Raw genomic sequence first — 20929 nt, forward strand, 5'->3', positions numbered from 1 at the left:
GTGAAGATACTGCTGAACAGGAAGTCAAACTGATTCGATAACATTATGTATCATTTATTTAAAAAAAATCTATCACATTTTAAGATTTCGATAAAGTTTGAACACTTTTTTTTTGTTTATGAAAACAGAGCATTTTAATGCAGAGTACTGCACAACGGTGTCTTGTCAGATCCCATCCGGATAGATGTTGGATCTTGAGGCAAGGATGTATCCTATCACCGCTACTGTTCTCATCGTATTCGACGAGATCTTGGTAAAAACGATTGATCGTGGGCCAAATCGTGGGTTGCTGTGGCTGCCAATTACCATGGAACACCTAAATGAATTCGAACTGGCTAATGACGTTGCTCTCTTGGCTCAACGTCGCTCTGATAAGCTGGATGATGTTTCCGAACGCTCCTTGGCGGTAGGTCTCACCATCAATGTCAACAAGACCAAATCGTTGGATGTAAACACGGTCAACCCTTTCAGCTTCATGGTAGCTGGGCAAGCAGTTGAGAATGTTGAAAGTTTTCAATATCTTGGTAGCCAAATGGCGGCCGATGTCGGCACCATGATTGCGAGTTTAAGAAATGTATGGAAAAACAACCAAATCGACGCGTCGACACTAAAATCCGAATTTTCAACTCGAACGTGAAATCTGTGCTGCTATACGCCAGTGAAACCTGGTGTGTATCAGCTGAGAACACGCAACGGCTGCTGGTCTTCATCGATGGATGCCTGCGGTATATAACTCGTGCATGGTGGCCTCACAATTGGATCTCCAAAGTGGAGCTCCATCGTCGATGTCATCAAAAGCCGATAGCGACAGAAATTCGGGAGCGAAAGTGGAGGTGGGTTGGCCACACGCTACGCAGGGACGGAAACAAAATCTGCAAACAAGCGTTAGATTGGAACCCATCAGGGCATCGCAGCAGAGGCAGACCCAGAGGCTCATGGCGACGCAGCCTCAACAATGAAATATTGCAAGTCGACAGAAGTTTGACCTGACCACATGTCAAGGCAACGGCTGGCAATAGTCCAGGATGTAGATCTTTCAATTCAACCTTCTGCACCACGATGAGTGCCAGGACTGTAAGTAGTACTATCATCATTACCATCACTCTGAAAAAAGATTGAGAACCACTGGATCCCAGCGCCTAGGTATTTACAAGCTCGAGTGACAAACAACAAGAGTGCACTCTCCGGGTGGCGGAGGCGCAAACTAATAAGGAAGCGCGCCACCTGAAGTCACGTTTCCGCCGGAGATTCACGTGTCCCCATTGGGCGCTAATTTTTCACTTTTTAAAACTTGTACGCCCACTCCGAAGGATCCAAGGATCACTTAAAGGAGTTAAGAACTCTTGGAAACCGACTAAAACCGGGTATTTTAGTTCCTCGAATTTCTCGCAACATGAGCGTGCGCGTGTTCCCAGCTCCTCCGCACGCGCCACTGATCGATCCGGGTGCGCCGCGTTTGTGTAGGTGAGCACATGCTTTTGCGGTTAGCTATTTGGAGCAGACCTGGATGCACTGCGCTTCCGCGCAGCGCCGCCGTCTCCAACACCGCCTTCGCGATGGATTTACATAACGATTCGGAAAGCGTGCTAGCACTGGGATTGTTGTTTTGCGTTGTCGAGTTGTATTCTCGGGAGAGCACGGGAGTGGTGGGAGGAAAAAAAGCTATTCTAAAACATGGCGCGCTAATTAGAGGGTAATGAGAGGATGAGGTGCCTAATTGGTGGTCATCATCCATCGCAGCGCCCCGGCGCTGGTCAATGTGTTGTTGTGATCGAATAGATGATCATGTGATGCACATGTAGGTGATGATTATTGGTGAGGTGGGGAATGGAGCAGACTGTCACATTTACGATATCGCTGACAAGGTAAACGGACTGCATTGTGCTCTAGGGAACCGGGACGATGCTAATCTGAGCTGGAGCTAGCAGACAATGTTTACGAGGGGTAAATATTAGTTGCAATGTTGGGGGATTTGAGTGATCACTTCCGCAAGGAATGACCCATAAAAGGTTAAAATCCCTGGTAATAAACAAACAAACAAACAACTTCCGCAAGGTCTGGAGATTCTACTAAGGAACTGACAAACAAAGAGTTACATTCATGAACTTGCACTTTTTCGTTTGTGATATACCAGATGAGATAGAAGACATCAAGAAACTTACTTGGGGCATGAAAGGGCAATACAACAAAACATCTCACAATTATCTTACCTACAAAGAAAGAAAGGAATACAATTAGTATATTTGATAAAGGAGGATTTGTAAAATAACAATTTCGAAATTAAGATTTCAATAAATCACGAGAACATTTTCATCATTCTTCTTCTTCTTTTTGGCTCTACGTCCCCACTGGAACTTGGCCTGCTTCGCTTCAACTTAGTGTTCTTTTAACATTTCCACAGTTATTAATTGAAGGGCTTCCTTTGCCTGCCATTGCATGAATTTGTATATTGTGAGGCAAGTACAATGATACACTATGCCCAGGGAGTCGAGAAAATTTTCCCGACTGGAACGGGAATCCAACCCACCGTCTCCAGATAACAATAGTTATTTGTTATGTAAAGAAAAAAAATGAAAAAAAAAAAATAAAACTAAACATATGTTTGGCAAATCTTCTTATTTAATTGAATTTTATTCGGAAACTTTTCACTCATTTGCCATTCAGTAATCCCGTCAAGGAAACGAGGCGTATTTTTCCTGTAAACGGAGTTGTTGATGTGATTATTCCAGTGCTCGATTTTAATTATTTTGCTCGACAATCTTGTTGATATCTGGCATGTGCTTATCCATTAGATTTTCAGAAACCAGAGAATACGCTAAGATATTACCAAAAAATAATCACTCATTTATAGCAACTGGTACTTCCGAAGCGTTTACTTAGAAAAAAATTTTGGTTACGCTTTTGACGATTATCATTGTCAAAAGTCCGAAACAATCGATCGTTCAGTGATACTTTACCGAACTCGGTACTGGAGCTTCTTGACAAATGATTTCTGGAAAGGTTTTTACCATATACGTTTAAATAGGATCAAATCGCCATGTGATTTGAATCACACACTTTGGTGATTTTGAGAATGATTACTGAAAAAAAAACGAAATTATCAAAATAACCGATCGATCTCGGTAATTTCCATATCCGAACTCTAACACTCAAACAGTCTATTCAACTGTTTCGTTTTCATTTCAGAATACACACTTTTCCTTAAAATAGCTGTTCCAAAGTCTTAATTAGGGTAAAATTATAACGCTTTTTTGGTTGGCGTACATTGGCGAATTTCTAAGAAAGGTTTGATCAACTCTTAGGACGGAATCAAAAACCAAAACAAAAAACGAGCGTCCCTATTTTATTTTATTTTTTTACTTTTGATTTTGAATGAAAATAACGAAGCAATTGTATTACAAAGGTTTTCATAGACATTTAAAGGAAGTATCAAGGAACATCCTGCTTTTTTTTCCTGAGGGAAATTGTTTGTCGGTTTTACAAAAAAAAAAAACATTTTAAATCAAAATTTGGAAAAAATGGGTCTTAGAAATACAAAAATATTTATTTACCAGGAATTCAGGAAATACCTTGATCCTTTCTCTAAGTGAGCATGGAAGCCAATTTTGAAAGTATTGCGCCATTATTTGATTAAAAAATAAAAAAGCAAAACAATGGGGGAATGCATCTAGATCACCTTAAATTGCCCTTTCAACTAGTTGCGTGTGCTTTCGTCCATCTGTAATTAGCTAGTGGAAATTTGTCCTCAAATTTTATTCAGAAAATTCTGCCGAAATCTGTTCTAAAATTTCTACAGGCGAGTTCTCCAAAATTTTGCCATAATTTTTTGAAATCTTAGCTTAGACAGACAATTTCTCTTTAATTTTCATCAATATGAATTTTTTTGTCAGGGACCTTCATTATCAAAAGCCATTTTTGCCTTTCTCGTACACTAAGTGTACTAGAAAGGCTATATGTTCACTCCAAAAATGACTTTTTGATAGAAGGCCCGGAGGGTCAAGTCACATATACCAATCAACTCAGCTCGACGAATTGAGGTGATGTCTGTGTGTGTGTATGTATGTGTGTGTGGGAGTATGTGTGTGTACAAAAAAACTCACATCACTTTTTGGCAGTAAACCTCAACCGATTTTAATGACCGACGCGGAATCTGGTCCCATTGTTTCCTATTGAAAATGGTTCGAATCGGTTCAGCCGTTCCGGAGTTATGGCCATTTAGGTGTTCCGGAACGGTACCCTAGGAAGGGGCCAGATATGAAAATGCTTCAAAACCATGCATGCGACACATCGGACCGCGGCTTTTCGATAACTTGACGAACGATAAGCAGGTAAATAGTATCATGCTATATCTGAACTGGTAGTGTTCCGGAATCGGTTCCGGATGTCCCGTCGGAAATGGCAAATTATAAAAGTGAGCCAAATCCATGCATGCGACACATCAAATAGCAGCTTTTTCGATAACCTGATGAACAGTGAGCAGGAAAATAGCCTTTGATCAAGCAGAGACTACCGGTAGTGTTCTGGAACCGGTTCCGGGTGCCCCGCCGGAAGTGGCCAAATATAAAAGTGAACCAAACCCATGCATGCGACACATCAAATCGCAGCTCTTTGGATAACCTGATGAACGGTTAGCAATAAAATAAAATCAGACTATATTTAGGAAAACCAGTAGTATTCCGGAACCGGTTCCGTGTGTCCCGCCGGAAGTGGTCAAATGTAAATGGGAACCAAACCCATGCGTGCGATACATTAAATAGCAGCTTTTTCGATAACCTAAAGAACAGTAAGCATAAGAATAGCCTTAGATCACAGCTGAAACTACCGGTAGTGTTCCGAAACCGGTTCGGGGTGCCCCGCCGGAAATGGCCAAATATAAAAGTGAACCAAACCTTAGACTAAACCCATGCATGCGACACATCAAATAACGGCTTTTTCGATAACTTGGTGAACGGTAAGCAGGAAAGTAGCCTTAGATCACAGCGAGACTACCGGTAGTGCTCTGGAACCAGTTCCGGATGCCCCTCCAGAAATGGTCAAATATAAAAGTGAACCAAACCCATGCATGTGGCACATCAAATCGCTGCTTTTTAGATAACCTGATGAACGGATAGCAAGAAAATGGTTTCAGACCATATTTGGTACAACCAGCAGTATTCCGGAACCGGTTCCGGTTGTCCCGCTGGAAGTGGTCAAATGCATATGAGAGCCAAACCCATGCATGCGACACATTAAATCGCGGCTATTTTGACAACCTGATGAACGGTTTGCAGGAACACAGCCTTTGATCACATCAGAAACTATCGTAGTGTTACCTTGTTACTGAACCAGTTCACATCTAACCACGGATTTTTCGATAACCTGATGAACGGTTTACAAGAAAATAGATCACATTAGAGACTACCGGTACTGTTCCAGAACCCGCTTTGTATGTTCCACCAGAATGACCAAAATGTAAAATGAATAAAATCCATGCATGCACATCAATTTTCGGTTTTTCAGAAAACCTGTTGAACAGTTAGCAAGAAACTAATCTCAGACCATAAGTATTTAAAACAATAGGTACAGTCTTGGAACCGGTTCCAGGTACAGGTATACCTCGATTTAGTGGACATTTCAATTTTTGAAATGTCTATAAAATCGAATTTTACATAAAATCGAAGCAATATTTTTTATTTTATTTTTATTTAAATTTTATACCAAAATGTACCAAAACATATAAAAACTGCATGAAAATTGAGTTTTCGATAAAAGGCTCGGAGTTTTTGTCATATATGAATTATTCTTGCTAAAAACGAATAAACCACTATCTCGCTATTTTGTTACTATCGAAATCATTTGTCGCCAATACTATGTATGGTTGATTCAAAAGCCAATATTTTGAGTAATGGACATACACAAGAACGTTATTAGCATAGATGTCCCAAAAAAATCACACCTTTTTTCAAATTCCTATTTTAATCGCATCAACCTCGAACAAAATTTTTCAATCCCCTTTTGCTACGCAAAATTTTGATCCGACTGGTTGCTCCTTGTGCTCTGTGATATGGTTTAAATTTGAATTGGATTCAGTATGAAAAATTTCACTTGCTTCAATTTGTTTGGTCTAATTTTATGAATCTAGTAACCAGTAAAGTGTGCAGGAAAAAGTTTATTGAAGACTGTAAAGTGATTTTTTGTTGTGAAATAAATTATATTTTAGCTTGTTATTATCGTCTTGGTATTGATCGGCCTTCACTCAGTAATAGTATAGGTGGTCACGCAGTCAACTAAGAGGTCTGATATTTTTCAGCTGTCTATACATTGAACATAACGTTGGATATATGTGCCATCAATAAGTTTCCCAACGATGATGGCTTGGATAAAATTCTTGCTTTTATAAATAAAGTATTCACAGGATTCAGGATGCTTACGTCGACGGAAAGATCATGAGTACATATTCGACGAGAAAGGCACTATCACCACTAGGTGGATTAATCCGGGTTTTTGTAGAACATCTCGAAGCATTCTTTTATAACATTTCTTGCACACCTTTGACCGAATCAGTTCTTCTTAATTTGCACATCAAAGCGACACAAGTTGTCTCTATTTGGAACACCAGAAACTGTCATATTTTATGATGCACAAAAACCATCAAGGTACCGTCGTGCGGGGCTTCTTTATACACTTTTTAATGGTTTTTCAACTTTATGACATTTTAACTCCCAGAGTAGTGAATGTATTTCCACAATTTTTACACATAATAATTGTGAGTATGTATGTAGGATGCATGCACAATTTGAACTAAATCCATCCATAAACAAAAAAGTTGTCCATACATCAATCGGAGACATATCATATAGAACCAGAGGGGGGCTACTTTGGACATTCATAATTAAAACAAAACTGCAGTTAAAATTCCGGGTTTACTTAGAATACTACTTTGTACCAATACTGTTGTATACTATATCAAACATTATTTCAATAAATATATGCGTTTTTAGGTGGTTCTGTGTTACCTTTATTTTTATGAGCAGCGTGATATTTTAATATAGACTAAAAGGCTGTCTGGGGGCCATCATTCCATTATTTAGGTGAAACGGTCATTTATATTGTGTATCCATACAAATATTCGATTGTATATGCTACGTCGATACTTCTTGCACGAATTGAGCAACCCTTTGAAATTTATGAACTGCAGAAACAATGCTTACAGAGCAAATGTTCTGATACGTTATGTATATTTTTATGATTCATTCGATGTATTTTCGCCTCCTGACAAGCAATAAAGAGTTTGTTTGAAAAACAATTTCAACCAAATGAAGGGGAAAATATTGCGTCATAATAGTCCCAAAGACATCAAACAGATTTGAACGATATTTCAAATTCAAAAAATCCATATTCAAAAGTGTCCAAAGTAGCCCCGTATTTCAAAAGTAGCCCCGCACGACGGTATATTTAAACTTTAAAGGAGATAAAGAGGTGAGATTCTACCAGAGATTCTCTGATTCTACTCAAATTTATAATAAAACCAAATGTATACATTTCTAGTTTATTATGGTTTTATAGTCCCTCAAAACTTGGACAGCAATAAAAATTCTGCATGAACTCAACCAAGTAATAACCCAATCAACAACTTAAATTTCAATGTAGGGAAACATAAACAAGTCATATTTTCTTCTTATTTTTTGTCATGATGGTTTTAAGAACCATCCTGAATAGATGCGACTAAACAATGTTTGGATATTTCTGGACAACATGTCAGATTTCTTCTTGGAATTCTGAATATAACTAGTCAAATTCTTCCAGAAACTCTTCCTTAGAATTAAAATTTTCATCTCTTTACTCTTTATCTAAAAACAAAACCATAATAAAAAAAACGCGAAAAAGGCAAGTCACGGTAGATGAGAAAAAAAATAGATAATTTTTTTAAGTCGGTCGCTAATAATAATTATAATTTGGTTCTTTAGAGGTATCTGGATTATTTTATAATCGGATTCTCCACCCAAAAATTAGTCGAAATCCAAAATTTCATAATTTATGGAGTGCGGGATTTCAAGTGTTTACGAGATTTTTTTTTGTTCGAGTCAAACTGTCATTCTATCCACGAAAATTAAAACTGTTTTGTTATTTTAACCATCACAACAATACTATTGGAATCCAATAAAATCACGATATACTCAGAAAAATGGGCTCTATCGATTAGACTATTGAAACTAGCATTATTTTATTCACTAAACAACCCAATTCAGAAATTTTGTTTTGTGGAGCACCCATAATAGCGCCAAAGCATACCTCATGACATACATACTTAGTTTCATATATTTACCTTAATCTCATAGTTCCCTTTCTAGCTTTGTTCTTGCCTTTCTCGTGCACCAAGGTGTACCGAAAGGCTATATGTATGTTTTTTTTTAATCTTTCGCTTTGTCGATGATCATAATGAGCGGAGTATATCGGTTGATTCTTTGGCGATATTTTTAACAGATCTCTTAGCAATGGCAACATTTTTGGCGGATGCATTCAAACTACTCATTCGCCAGACTTTTTCTCGAAACATTCTAAAAAATTTCTTTCAAGTTTTCTTATGACTTCCTCGCCGAGAGTTGTAATATATTTCTGATATTTTTGATAGATGCCTTATACTATCTTGGCGTGTATTCCGCTTGTTTGAATTCCAAAATTTGTTGCAAATTCCATGAAATGATCAATGTAATACTTCCACAGATTACTGCCAGGATGTGTGAAGAATTATTTCTAGAGCTGTTATGGTAAAATCAGAGCTATTTAGTTAAAGATCCACAATTTCAGCGCCCCTTCACTGGTCACTGGTACATCCCCATGAATGTAATCTTGGAGGAATCTCTGAAGGAACCACTTGAGAAATTACTGAAGAAACTTCTGGAACTCCTTCTGAAAGAATCTATGGAACGAAATCCTTACTGAAATTTCTGAAGTAATTCTAGGAATATTGAAGAAGTCTCTAAAGACGTTTTCGAAAGTATCGCTAAGGAAATTTCAGAAGGAATTTGAAAACTTATGGAGTAAATAAATTTCTAAATGTATTCTAAATTAATTTCTCAAAGAATTTCTGAAAAAAAAACAGAAATATTTAAGCAATCTATGGATGGAAGAAAACTCTTGGAAACTCCTAGTGAAATACCTATCACAGCCTCTTGAGATATTTTTGATACAAATTTCTGGAAGTTGTTGGGGAATTTCAGCTGGAGTCCTTAGAAGTATTTCAAAAGAAATAGCAGTACAAATGTTTAAAGGAACCTTCGAAACATTTTCTGAAAAATTTTGGAATAGTTTCTGAGAGCTTGTCTGAAAGTTTTATCAAAGAAATCTCTGTAGAAATTTCTGAATAAATATCTAAAGAAATGTCCGAAGGAATCTCTGAACGAACTTTTAAAAGAATCCCTGAAGGAGTTTCTGTTCCAATGGATCATTGAAGCCGACTTTTCCGCTACTCACCGCATCAAAACAAAAGCGCCACCGTATATGGACGGTAACACAGTGACAGCAGTCGAGTTACGTCAAACACACAAGGCTACGGTGGCGCTATCTGTTCATTTCATAGCGGCCGTTTTAGTTATTTTAGTGATCCATTCATGGGTATTTTTTTTAAGGCGGAATTTCAGAAGTTATTCATGCAAGATGCTTTGAAAGGACTCTGTATAGAGTTTGCGGAATAGAAATTCTAAACATATCCGAAAAAAAAAATTCTAGAAGATTTTTGAAAAGATTCTGAATGAACTTTCTAGTATTTTTTTAAGCAATCCCCAATATATTCCTCAAACGAAAGCCTATAGAAATTTCTGAAAAAAAAATCCATAGGAATTCCTGAAGTAATCCCTAGGCCAATGTCTCAAACAACATCTGAAATGGTTTGCTGAAAATCATGGAGAAATTGGAGGATATTCCTGCCAGGTTTTGTAAAGAATTCTTTTATCTATTATAGACGTTTTCCTACTCAGGAGAAATCCTAGATGAAATTCCTGGTGAAATCAAGCTACAAATTCGAGGAGAAGTTCCGGGAAGATCCCTGAAAGTATGCAGGAGGAATTTCGACAGCAGAAAAAAAATCTGCAATAATCTTAGAAAGAATAGCAATAGGAGTTTACATGAGATTTCTTTTAAGGTATTCCGAAAATACTTCAAAAGGATCTCTTGGAATAATCTCAGAAGAAATCCCGGGGAGAATTTTACGCTAACTCGTCCTGTAAATCTAGGAAAAATAATGAAGAAGTTGCTAGAAAAATCTCTGAAGACTTCCCAAATAATATCTGTGAAAAAAACAGAATGAGTTCCGGGATGAATCTCGTGAGAATCCCTCAAGGAAACCCAGGAGGAAAAAATAGAGGAATTAAATCAAAGAATTCCGAAAAAAATACATAAATTAATCTCAGGAAGAATCCTTGAAAGAATTTCGGAAGCAATTTCAAAAGAAAACCCGGAAGGAATCAATGAAAGTATCTCGGGAGATATTCCTGAAAAAATCTTGACATTCTTATGGTACCCTGGTGGACTACCTAAAAGAATCTCAGCAGAGATCTCTGAAATAATCTTGGAGGAACCTCTGAACGATTCCCAGAAGAAATCCCTCAAAAAATCATTAAATGAATTAAAGTGTAGAATTAGTTTTATTTATGTTAAGATACACGTTAATAAAAATAAAAAAAAAAACGAATTCCTGGAGGAATCTTAAGAAAAATTAATGTAGGAGCCCCAGGATACATCCCGAAGAAGAAATCTCGGTAGGAATTCCAGAAAAATAATAGGAAGAGATCTTGAGATGAATCCCTTAAGAAATCCCGGAAGAAATCTCTGAAAAAAAAAAACCCTGGAGAAATCGACTAAGGAATTCCGGGAGGCATCATTGGATGGAACTCTGATGGAATGATAAAAATAATCTGGCGAGAAATCCCGAACGAATACCGGGATGATTTTCCAAAGTAAACTCTGAAAGAATAAATGAAAGAACCCTCGAAAGCATAAAAACAGGGATGGATCAATGAAGGAATTATGCAGAAAAACCATGAGGAATCTTAGGAGAAATCCCTGAAGAAAACCCAGGACGCATCAGTGAATGAATCCAGAACCAACGAGTTAATCGCTGAAAGACCCACGGAAAAAAATGCTAGAAAAATTCACAAAAGAATCCAGGGAGAAATCTTTGAAGAAATCTATTGCAGAATCTCAAACGACATCGCTGGAGGAATCCTTGACGAAAACTCAAGAAAAAAATCCTTAGGAAATCTCGATACAAATCTCCAAAGGAATCATATGAGAAATCAATGAAAGAATCCCGGAATAAATCTCTGAAGAAAGCCCTGAAAATATCCAGCATGAATACCGAAGTGAATCTCGGAAGGTAAAAATAAAGATATCCAGGAAGAAATTTTTAAGGAATCACCGAAAGAATTCTTGAAAGCGGCCCAGAACGAATTTCAGTAGAAAGCCGAAATACATCCGATGCAAAAATGGCAAAATCCCGGTAGGTATTGATAATGGGATTGTGGAAGGAAATTCTAAGGGATTTTCTGAAGGAAGCATGCATAAAATCCAGAAAAAAAACTGGAGGAATTCCTGATTGTATCTTGGCAATAATCTGTGAAATAACCCGAAAACCCTTGAGGATTCAATACAGAAATCTCAGAAGGAACAAATAAAGGAACCCTTGGAAGAAAATAAAGAAAGAACTTCTGGAGTAATTTCTAGAAAGAAACTTGAAACATACCAATGGCAGAATCCCGGAAAAAATCCCAGAATGAATCCTGGGGAAATCGTTAATGAAATTCCGAAAGAAAACTCTATAGAATCCCGGGGAAATATATAAAGAAATCCCGGAAGGAATCTCTGAAAGAATCCTACGAGGAAACTTCGATGGTACTCCAGGCGACACTATCAAAGAACTTTTTAAAGGAATCTTGTGAGAATCAACCAAGCAATCCCGGGTAGAATCCCTGGGAGGATCCTGGAAGGAATCCCGGGAGAAATTCGCTTAAAACTTCTGGAGGAACCCCTGAAAAAATCACGGTAGGAAATTCCGGAGAAATCTGGGACGAATACTTTCAGGATTCTCTCATGGAATCTCCGTGATATAGTTTACATTAAGTGCAGTAATTTTTAACCTGGAGACTAAGTTTGGCTTTCCATGTCACTTTCCTCACTTCACTAGGAAACTGCAGTTAAAGAAACGATCAAGTCTTAATTTAGAAAGCACCCATTCTATATCTTGGGAAAGATGCATAGCATTCACCCTATATCTATGTTAGTTTTTATGTTATCCATTATTCCAAAAGTTTGGTTTGCAGTCGAACGCAAATTTAATTTGTACAATTCCCAAAAATAAGATACCGAAATAAAAACTGCATGGCAACCAACACCACATTTCTGCCATCACACGCCTTCCAGTGCCTCATTGATTATAATCCCGGGCTTCCATTAATACTATTACACAATCGAAAGCAAAAGCGCATCCCCGCCCCGGAAGTAAAAGTAATGCCACAGCACTTGCATCGATCTCCTCCAAAGAAGCGCGTTCCCGAATTACATGCGGGCCGTTTTTGGTGCTCTCTGACTCTCGCACACAGCTCCATCGCTGCAAATCTGCTATCCCGACTGGATGCTGTTTCTAGAGTGGTTATGGAATCCAAACGGATCGATTTCAACAAGTTTCAATCATACTACCGTATATCTGATTTCACCTGAACCGATCGAACCGAAACCAACACCGCACAGCATCCATTTTACCAGGATGGAGACGCATCATCCTCCATCTGACTCCCAACACGAGCAGGAAGTCGCGAAACGAAAGCGGAAAATGCACTTACACTTTCGCTGATTCCCGCAGCATCCACTTCGATTTTGCACAGTTTCCTCTACCATTCGAGGGGTACCAGTGCTCGCCACCAGATGGCAACTAGTGGAGGGGGAGACACATACATTCACACAATCGTGGCTCACTCGCACATCTCTGGCCACCCGAAAGATGCAGGGAAAATCGATAACAAAGTTGAGGTAGGTCCTGGTTCAGAAATTTCGGAAATTTCTTCGGATCAACAGTGGAATGATAGGTTAATCTACACGGATTATCTCTTGTACTTGTTTGGGGCGTTTTTGAACCGAAAGATCTGATCTAGTAGCATCCAGATATGTTTGTTTATCTGGATGATGTTTGTATTGGCAAACAAAATCACGTGAATAGAATCCTTATTTCGTGAAACTCAAGTAAAACCGTACGTACTTGCTCTCATATCCGCCAACCACTGCACCACAATCCTGGACCAGGCGATCTCTAGCCCGGTCGGAGTACAGCTTCCGGAATATGTCCAAATTGGGATCGGTTCGATAATGAAAGTGGCCACACACAAGGTACACTCTGTTTTCACTTTCCAATACACACCACTCGGCGGCGAAGAAACGACAGCAACAGCAGCAGCAAAACATCCACAGCTCGTTTCCTTTCTCACTCTGACCGGCGTTGGAGCTGATCCCTTACGCCCCGAGCAACACCAAAACACTCTACTTCAACACAGTCGTCCACACGTTCGCCGAGTTGATTTGTTTTTCGCAAAAGCACTCCCCAATCAACCGAAAACGAAGACAACGACGGTGTACAGGTACCTCATCTAAATATTACAACTCGCGCGCGCCGGTCGGTCGGTCGTAAAACCCGGCAATTACTACGACTACTGCACTCGTCGGTGTTCTCCTCGGCCCCGGCAGCGTTACAGCAGCGATGAGAAGCGCGAGGCGGCGAGGATGGATGCACTCGTTCGGGATGCGCTTACGTTGTTGCAATATTTGTAAACTTACACACCCCTTTTTCACTTTGGCCCAACAACGAAAAAAAAAATGGCCCAGGTACTTCCTCTTCCTGTTTCGGTCAGAATGGAAAATTATCTGAATTTCGGAACTTCCACTTGACACTAAGCACCGCAAATATCAGAAGAATTGCTTCTTCAGTTAACCACGCTCCTCAACCGTCGAACAAACCGCGTACAAAATCTTCAACCGATTCCTTCCAACAGCACCACCGTTCCTCAGTTTTATGTTTTGTGCTGAACCGTTTCGATCCGGACCTAAGACAACAATATTTACAGTGCTGGTCCTTGCGGGCCCGAAGTCGTTCTAAACGATGGTGGCTGGCTGGCTACCGCACGGTATACAATGTTGGGGGCCACTTCGTGTAAGGACTCACTCCGAGCGTCAGGCACGGCGAGAGTGAGTTACCCCCAGTACGCGGAACTTAGGAGACACGGACGACGACAAAGGATGCAATTTCCTCTAAGCCCTAGCAGACACACAGTGCACAGCGATGGTAGTGAGTGCGATAAAAACAGAATGGTTTGTTTGGGGAAATTGGCAAGCTTTCCTGCCTGTATACGTTCTTCGATGGCGTCGTGGTCGTCTGCCGTTTCGAATCGAGGGGTTATTGAATGGGAAGAGTTGTGCAACTCGCGTGCCGTGCCGGATGTATGAACACGGGTTGATGACCTGACGAAAGTCGAATGCAACGTTTGTAGTAGACGTGAAAATCAAAGGCCGTTAAGGTTCTTCAACCTTATTGATCAGGTCAAGGTGAGTTCAGTTGAGTAAGACATTAAGGCTTAAGCAATGCAGCCAAGTTCTAACAAAACCGAAACTCCTGGTTTAATCACCGAAAGAACTTCAGGACTGGTTTCAGTAAAAACTGCTACTGGAAACCCTGGAGGCACTAACAAAGAAATCCCTAGGGGAAGTCCAGGTGAAAGATATGTTGAAACTTATAGTGATATCCTATGCAAAACTGTAGAAAGATTGTTGACAAGAACTGTGATAAGCATCCTTAACTTCAGAATTTCTTAAAGAGATCCAAGAGAAGATCTCCAGGATAAATTTTTACTAGAACTTCAAATGGAATCTTTGTGGAATCTCCAAAAGGAAATTCAAGAGAAAAGAAAAGAAGAAAGAGTACAATGGAGGAATTTTCTAGAAATCTGCTGCAGGATTCTCTACTGAATGTTTAGGTATAATATCTAGCGGAACTTCATGATGGGTTCCTGGCTCAAGACGAGAAATCCACGTTTGGGTTCCGAGTAATTTGTGGTGGAACTGATTGCGGAACTCCTGAAATAGAAAAACAAAGAACAGATTTTTGAAGAAGCTTTCAGTAAAAATTCATGTAGAAACTCCATTGAAATCCCTGCTTGAACTCTACGAAAAGTCTTTGAAAAAAAAACAGGTAGAATACCTGTAGGAGGTCCAGGGTGAGTTCCAAGAGAAATCTCAGGTAAAACATCTAGAGGAACTCATAGATGGAAAATTTGACAGGAGCTGCTGGAGAAATTTATGGAAGAACTACTGGAGGAGCTTGAAGTACAAGCCGGATGCATTATTGGAGGATCTGAACTAAAATCTGCTCAGAAACTCCAGGAGAAATTCCTCTGAGAGCTTTTGGAGAAATTCATACAGGCATTACATGAGGACTTCACAAGCCCGTGCACAAGGGGGGGGGGTTTTGGGTGTTAAACCCTCCCCATTACCGACGCTTCATATACTAGGCGCCCCTCCGCCTTTTGCCGAAATTGGGAAAAACCCCTCCCTTGGCGCCACTTCTGTGCACGGGCCTGGGACTTCATGAGAAAACTTCAGTCAAAGCTATTTAAAGGAAGATGAAGAATCCCCAAAAAAAGTCTAGTTCAGGTGAATTCCCAAACATTACAGGTTAAGCTCAAGAAAAATTATAAAAGAAACTCCAGAAGGAAAACCAAAAAAAAAAATCGTAGGGCATAAGAGAAAGATGTGCAGATGATATTTATCGAAAATAATGCATAAATAATCCCTAAAAAACTTAAAAATAAATCTAAACAAAACTTAGTCGAAGTTCCCTATGAAATTGCTGCGGAGCTACGAAATACAGGACGAAACTCTATAAGAACTTCATAAGGAATCCTAAGAAAAACTTCCTGAAGGACAACAGAAACAATTCCAAGATAATTTTCGGAAGTAACTGCCGGAAAATCTTTGGAGGGAAGAAGGAAGCCTGTGAAAATACCAGATGAGAAATGCCTAGATAAATCACCTGCCTAGGAGAAATCTTTGTAAGAACTTTTGCGGAAGTCCCTGAAAGATCTCGTATAGAAATGACGAGTGTAATTTTCTGGACAAAAATTTGGAGGAAGTGCAATTGTGGTTTTTGAAAAACTACAGCAAACAAATTAAGAGGAATTCAGAATGAAATCGAATGAATTTCAGAAATATTAGGAAATTTTAAACATTTCAGAAATTTTAGAAATTTTGGATATTTTTGATCGATAGATTTTTCTAAAATTTAAAATTTTTAGAGTCTTCAAAAACCTATTTGAACATTTTTGAAAATTTTGAAAAATATCGAAATTTTACAAAATTGAAAAATATTAGATATTGTGGTTTTTGAAATTTTACAAATTTTAAAAATTTCAAGGAAAAAATCCAGAAAACAAACTGTAGAAGAAGTAAGTCAAATGAGAGAAGGACGGTATAAGGAGCACTTCTCAAAGAGGACTGCACGTAATTCTTAGGAGGAACTTCAAGGTGAATTCCAGGATAAATTCACTTTATCCAATTGCACATGAAATACCAGAAGCAATAGGATTCTTAAATTCTGCACGAAGTCTATGAGGTTTTCTGGGAGCAACTCATGGAGGAATTTTCGGAAGAAGTGCCGTAAGAATCCACGGGAAAATTGCTGAAACAGTTACATGAGAGAATTGCGGAGGAAGTCTCGAAAAAAATACAAGTTGAATTCCTGAGGAAACTCAACAGTAAAAATTCCCGGACTAGCTTCAGGAGGAGTTCTTCCAATTTTTGGCAAAAACCATCAACTTACAGCAGGAGATATGTGCTCCAGAAATTCCTGTGGAATTCCCAGAGGAATTCCTGGAGGAATTTCCAGAGGAATTCCTGGAGGAATTTCCAGAGGAATTCCTGGAGGAATTTCCAGAGGAATTCCTGGAGGAATTTCCAGAGGAATTCCTGGAGGAATTTCCAGAGGAATTCCTGGAGGAATTTCCAGAGGAATTCCTGGAGGAATTTCCAGAGTAATTCTTAGAGGAATTTTCAGAGGAATACCTGGAAGAATTTCCAGAGGAATTCCTGGAGGAATTCCCAGAGGAATTCCTGGAGGAATTTCCAGAGGAATTCTTGGAGGAATTTCCAGAGGTATTCTTGGAAGAATTTCCAGAGGAATTTCCAGATGATTTCCTGGAGAAATTTCCAGATCAATTCGTGGAGGAATTTCCAGAGGAATTCCTTGAGGAATTTCCAGATGAATTCCTGGAGGAATTTCCAGAGGAATTCCTGGAGGAATTTCCAGAGGAATTCCTGGAGGAATTTCCAGATAGATTCCTGGAGGAATTTCCAGATAGATTCCTGGAGGAATTTCCAAAAAGATTCCTGGAGGAATTTCCAGAGGAATTCCTGGAGGAATTTCCAGAGGAATTCCTGGAGGAATTGCCGGAGGAATTCCCGGAGGAATTTCCGAAGGAATTCCCGGAGGAATTCCCGGAAGAATTTCCAGAAATTCCCGGGGAATTTCCAGAGAAATTCGTGGAGGAATTTCCAGAGGAATTCCTGGAGGAATTTCCGGAGGAACTTCCAGAGGAATTCCTGGAGGAACTTCCAGAGGAATTCCTGGAGGAACTTCCAGAGGAATTCCTGGAAGAACTTCCAGAGGAATTCTTGGAGGAATTTCCAGAGGAATTCCTGGACGAATTACCAGAGGAATTCCTGGACGAATTTTAAGGAATTCCTGGACGAATTTTAAGGAATTCCTGGACGAATTTCCAGATGAATTCCGTGGAGAAATTTCCTGAGGAATTTCCAGAGGAATTCCTGGAGGAATTTCCACAGGAATTCCTGGAGGAATTTCCAGAGGAGTTCCTGGAGGAATTTCCAGAAGAATTCCTGGAGGAATTTTCAGAGGAAATCCTGGAAGAATTTCCAGAGTAATTCCTGGAGGATTTTTCAGAGGAATTTCTGGAGGAATTTTCTGCGGAATTCCTGGAGGAATTTCCTGCGGAATTCCTTGAGGAATTTCCAGAGGAAATCCTGGAGGAATTTCCAGGGGAATTTCTGGAGGAATTTCCAGGGGAATTTCTGGAGGAATTTCCAGAGGAATTCCTGGAGGAATTTCCAGAGGAATTCCTGGAGGAATTTCCAGAGGAATTCCTGGAGGAATTTCCAGAGGAATTCCTGGAGGAATTTCCAGAGGAAATCCTGGAGGAATTTCCAGAGGAAATCCTGGAGGAATTTCCAGAGGAAATCCTGGAGGAATTTCCAGATGAAATCCTGGAGGAATTTCCAGAGGAAATACTGGAGGAATTTCCGGAGGAAATCCTGGAGGAATTTCCAGAGGAAATCCTGGAGGAATTTCACGAAGGAAATCCTAGAGGAATTTTCAGAGGAAATCCTGGAGGAATTTCCAGAGGAAATCCTGGAGGAATTTCCAGAGGAAATGCCGGAGGAATTTCTAGAGGAAATCCCGGAGGAATTTCCAGAGGAAATCCCGGAGGAATTTCCAGAGGAAATCCCGGAGGAATTTCCAGAGGAAATCCCGGAGGAATTTCCAGAGGAAATCCCGGAGGAATTTCCAGAGGAAATCCCGGAGGAATTTCCAGAGGAAATCCCGGAGGAATTTCCAGAGGAAATCCCGGAGGAATTTCCAGAGGAAATCCCGGAGGAATTTCCAGAGGAAATCCCGGAGGAATTTCCAGAGGAAATCCCGGAGGAATTTCCAGACGAAATCCCGGAGGAATTTCCAGAGGAAATCCCGGAGGAATTTTCAGAGGAAATCCCGGAGGAATTTCTAGAGGAAATCCCGGAGGTTTTTCCAGAGGAAATCCCGGAGGAATTTCCAGAGAAAAACCTGGAGGAATTTCCAGAGGAATTTCTGGAGGGATTTCCAGAAAAATTCCTGGAGGAATTTCCAGAGGAATTCCTGATGGAATTTCCAGAGAAATCCCTAAAGGTATTTCCAGAGGAGTTTCTGGATGAATTTCCGGAAAAAATCGTGATGGGATTTCCAGAGCAAATCCTGAAGGAATTTCCAATGGAATTCCTGAAGGATTTTTTAAAGAAATTCCTGGAGGAGTTTCCGGAAAAATTCCAGGAGGAATCTCCGGAGGAGTTTTTAGAAGAAATTTCCGGAAATATTGCTGGAGGAATTTCCAGAGGAATTACTGGAGGAATTTCCAGAGGAATTCCTGGAGGAATTTCCAGAGGAATTCCTGAAGGAATTTTCCAGAGAAATTCCTGAAGGAATTTCCAGACGAATGCCTGGAGGAATTCCGCAACGAATTCCCGGAGGAATTTCCAAAGCAATTCCTGGAGGAATTTCCTGAGGAATTCCTGAAGGAATTTCCAGAGGAATTCCTGGAGAAATTTCTAGAGGAACTCCTGGAGGAACTCCAGAGAAATTTCTGGAGGAATTTCCAGGGGAATTGCTGGAGGAATTTGCAGAGGATATCCTGAAAGAATTTCCTAGGGGAGTTTCCAGAAGAAATCCTGGAGGAATTTCCAGAAGAAATTCTGAAGGAATTTCCAGAGGAAATCCAGCAGGAATTTCAAGAGGACATCCTGGAGGAATTTCCAGAGGAATTTCTGGAGGAATTTCCTGAGGAATTCCTGAAGGAATTTCCATAGGAATTCCTGGAGGAATTTCGAAATGAGTTTCTGGAGGAATTTCGAAAGGAATTCCTGGAGGAATTTCCAAAGGAATTCCTGAATGAATTTCCAAAGGAATTCCTGGAGAAATTTACACAGGAATTCCTGGAGGAATTTCCAAAGGAATTCCTGGAAGAATTTTCAAAGGAATTCCTGGAGGAATTTGTGGAAGATTTTCCAAAAGAATTGCTGGGCAATTTTCAGAGAAATTCGTGAAAGAATTTCCTGGGTAATTTCGAGAGACATTTCTGGAGGAATTATTTGGGGAATTTCCAAATGGATTTCCTGGGAGATGTCCGGATGAATTTCTGGAGAAATCTTCATAGGCATTCCTGGAGGAATTTCTAGAGGAATTCCAGTAGGAATTACCAAATGAATTCATGGAGGAATTTTTAGAGGAATTCCTGGAGAAATTTCCATAGAAATTCCAGAAGGAATTCCAGGACAAGTCCAAGGAGTAATTCCAGGACGAGTCTCAGGAGGAATTCGTGGACGAATTCAAAGAGGGATTCCAGGAGGAATTCCAGGAGTAATTCCAAGAGGAATTCCAAAGAGAAATTTAGAAGGAATTCCTGGAGGAATTCAAAGAGGAATTCCAGTAGGAATCCTAGCAGAAATTCCTTGAGGATTTCATGGAGGAATTCCAGGAGAAATTCCTGGAGGAGTTCCAGGAGTAATTCCAAGAGGAACTCCAGAAGAAATTCAAAGAGAAATTCAGAAGGAATTTCAGGAGGAATTCAAGGAGGAATTCCAGTAGGAGTTCCAGCAGAAATTCCTTGAGGATTTCGTGGAGGAATTCCAGGAGAAATTCCATGGGAAATTGCTGGTCTGATTCCATGAAGAATTCTTGGTGGTATTCCATGGGTAATTCTTGATGGTATTCCATGGGGAATTCATGGTGAAATTCCAGGAGGAATTTCAGGATGGACTCCAGGAGGAATTCCACGAGAATTTACTGGAGGAATTCCAGAAGGAGTTCCATGAAGAATTCTAAGAAGAATTCAAGGAGGAATTTTAGATGGAATTTCTAGAGGCCTTCTAAGAGGACCTCCAGAACGAATTCCCGGAAGAATTCCAGGAGCATTTCAAGGAGTAACTGCAAGAGGCATTTTAGGAGAAATAGCAGTGGAGATTCCAGGAGTGATTGCTGTGCGAATTCCAGGAGTAATTCCACGAGGAATTTCAAGATGAAATCTTGGAGGTATTCCTGAGGGAGTCCCAGGACAAATTCCAGAAGGAGTTTCTGGAGGATTTCTAGAAT

General features: G+C 39.8%; 1 protein-coding gene across 3 annotated transcripts in view; it reads right to left on the reverse strand.

Moving 5' to 3' along the window:
* Positions 1-20929, reverse strand: part of LOC109410770 (PR domain zinc finger protein 1) — a 209200-nt gene that overhangs the window by 61873 nt on the left and 126398 nt on the right. Inside the window, exon 1 of one of the 3 annotated variants that reach the window (XM_062853225.1) lies at positions 13229-14439. The exons of the other annotated variants lie outside the window; for them this stretch is intronic. The gene's annotated coding sequence lies outside the window, so the exon portion shown is untranslated. Of the gene's footprint in view, positions 1-13228; positions 14440-20929 lie in introns of those variants that run through there. 3 annotated transcript variants of the gene reach the window in all.

Source organism: Aedes albopictus, chromosome 2 (assembly GCF_035046485.1).
Source record: "Aedes albopictus strain Foshan chromosome 2, AalbF5, whole genome shotgun sequence".
Taxonomy (NCBI): domain Eukaryota; kingdom Metazoa; phylum Arthropoda; class Insecta; order Diptera; family Culicidae; genus Aedes; species Aedes albopictus.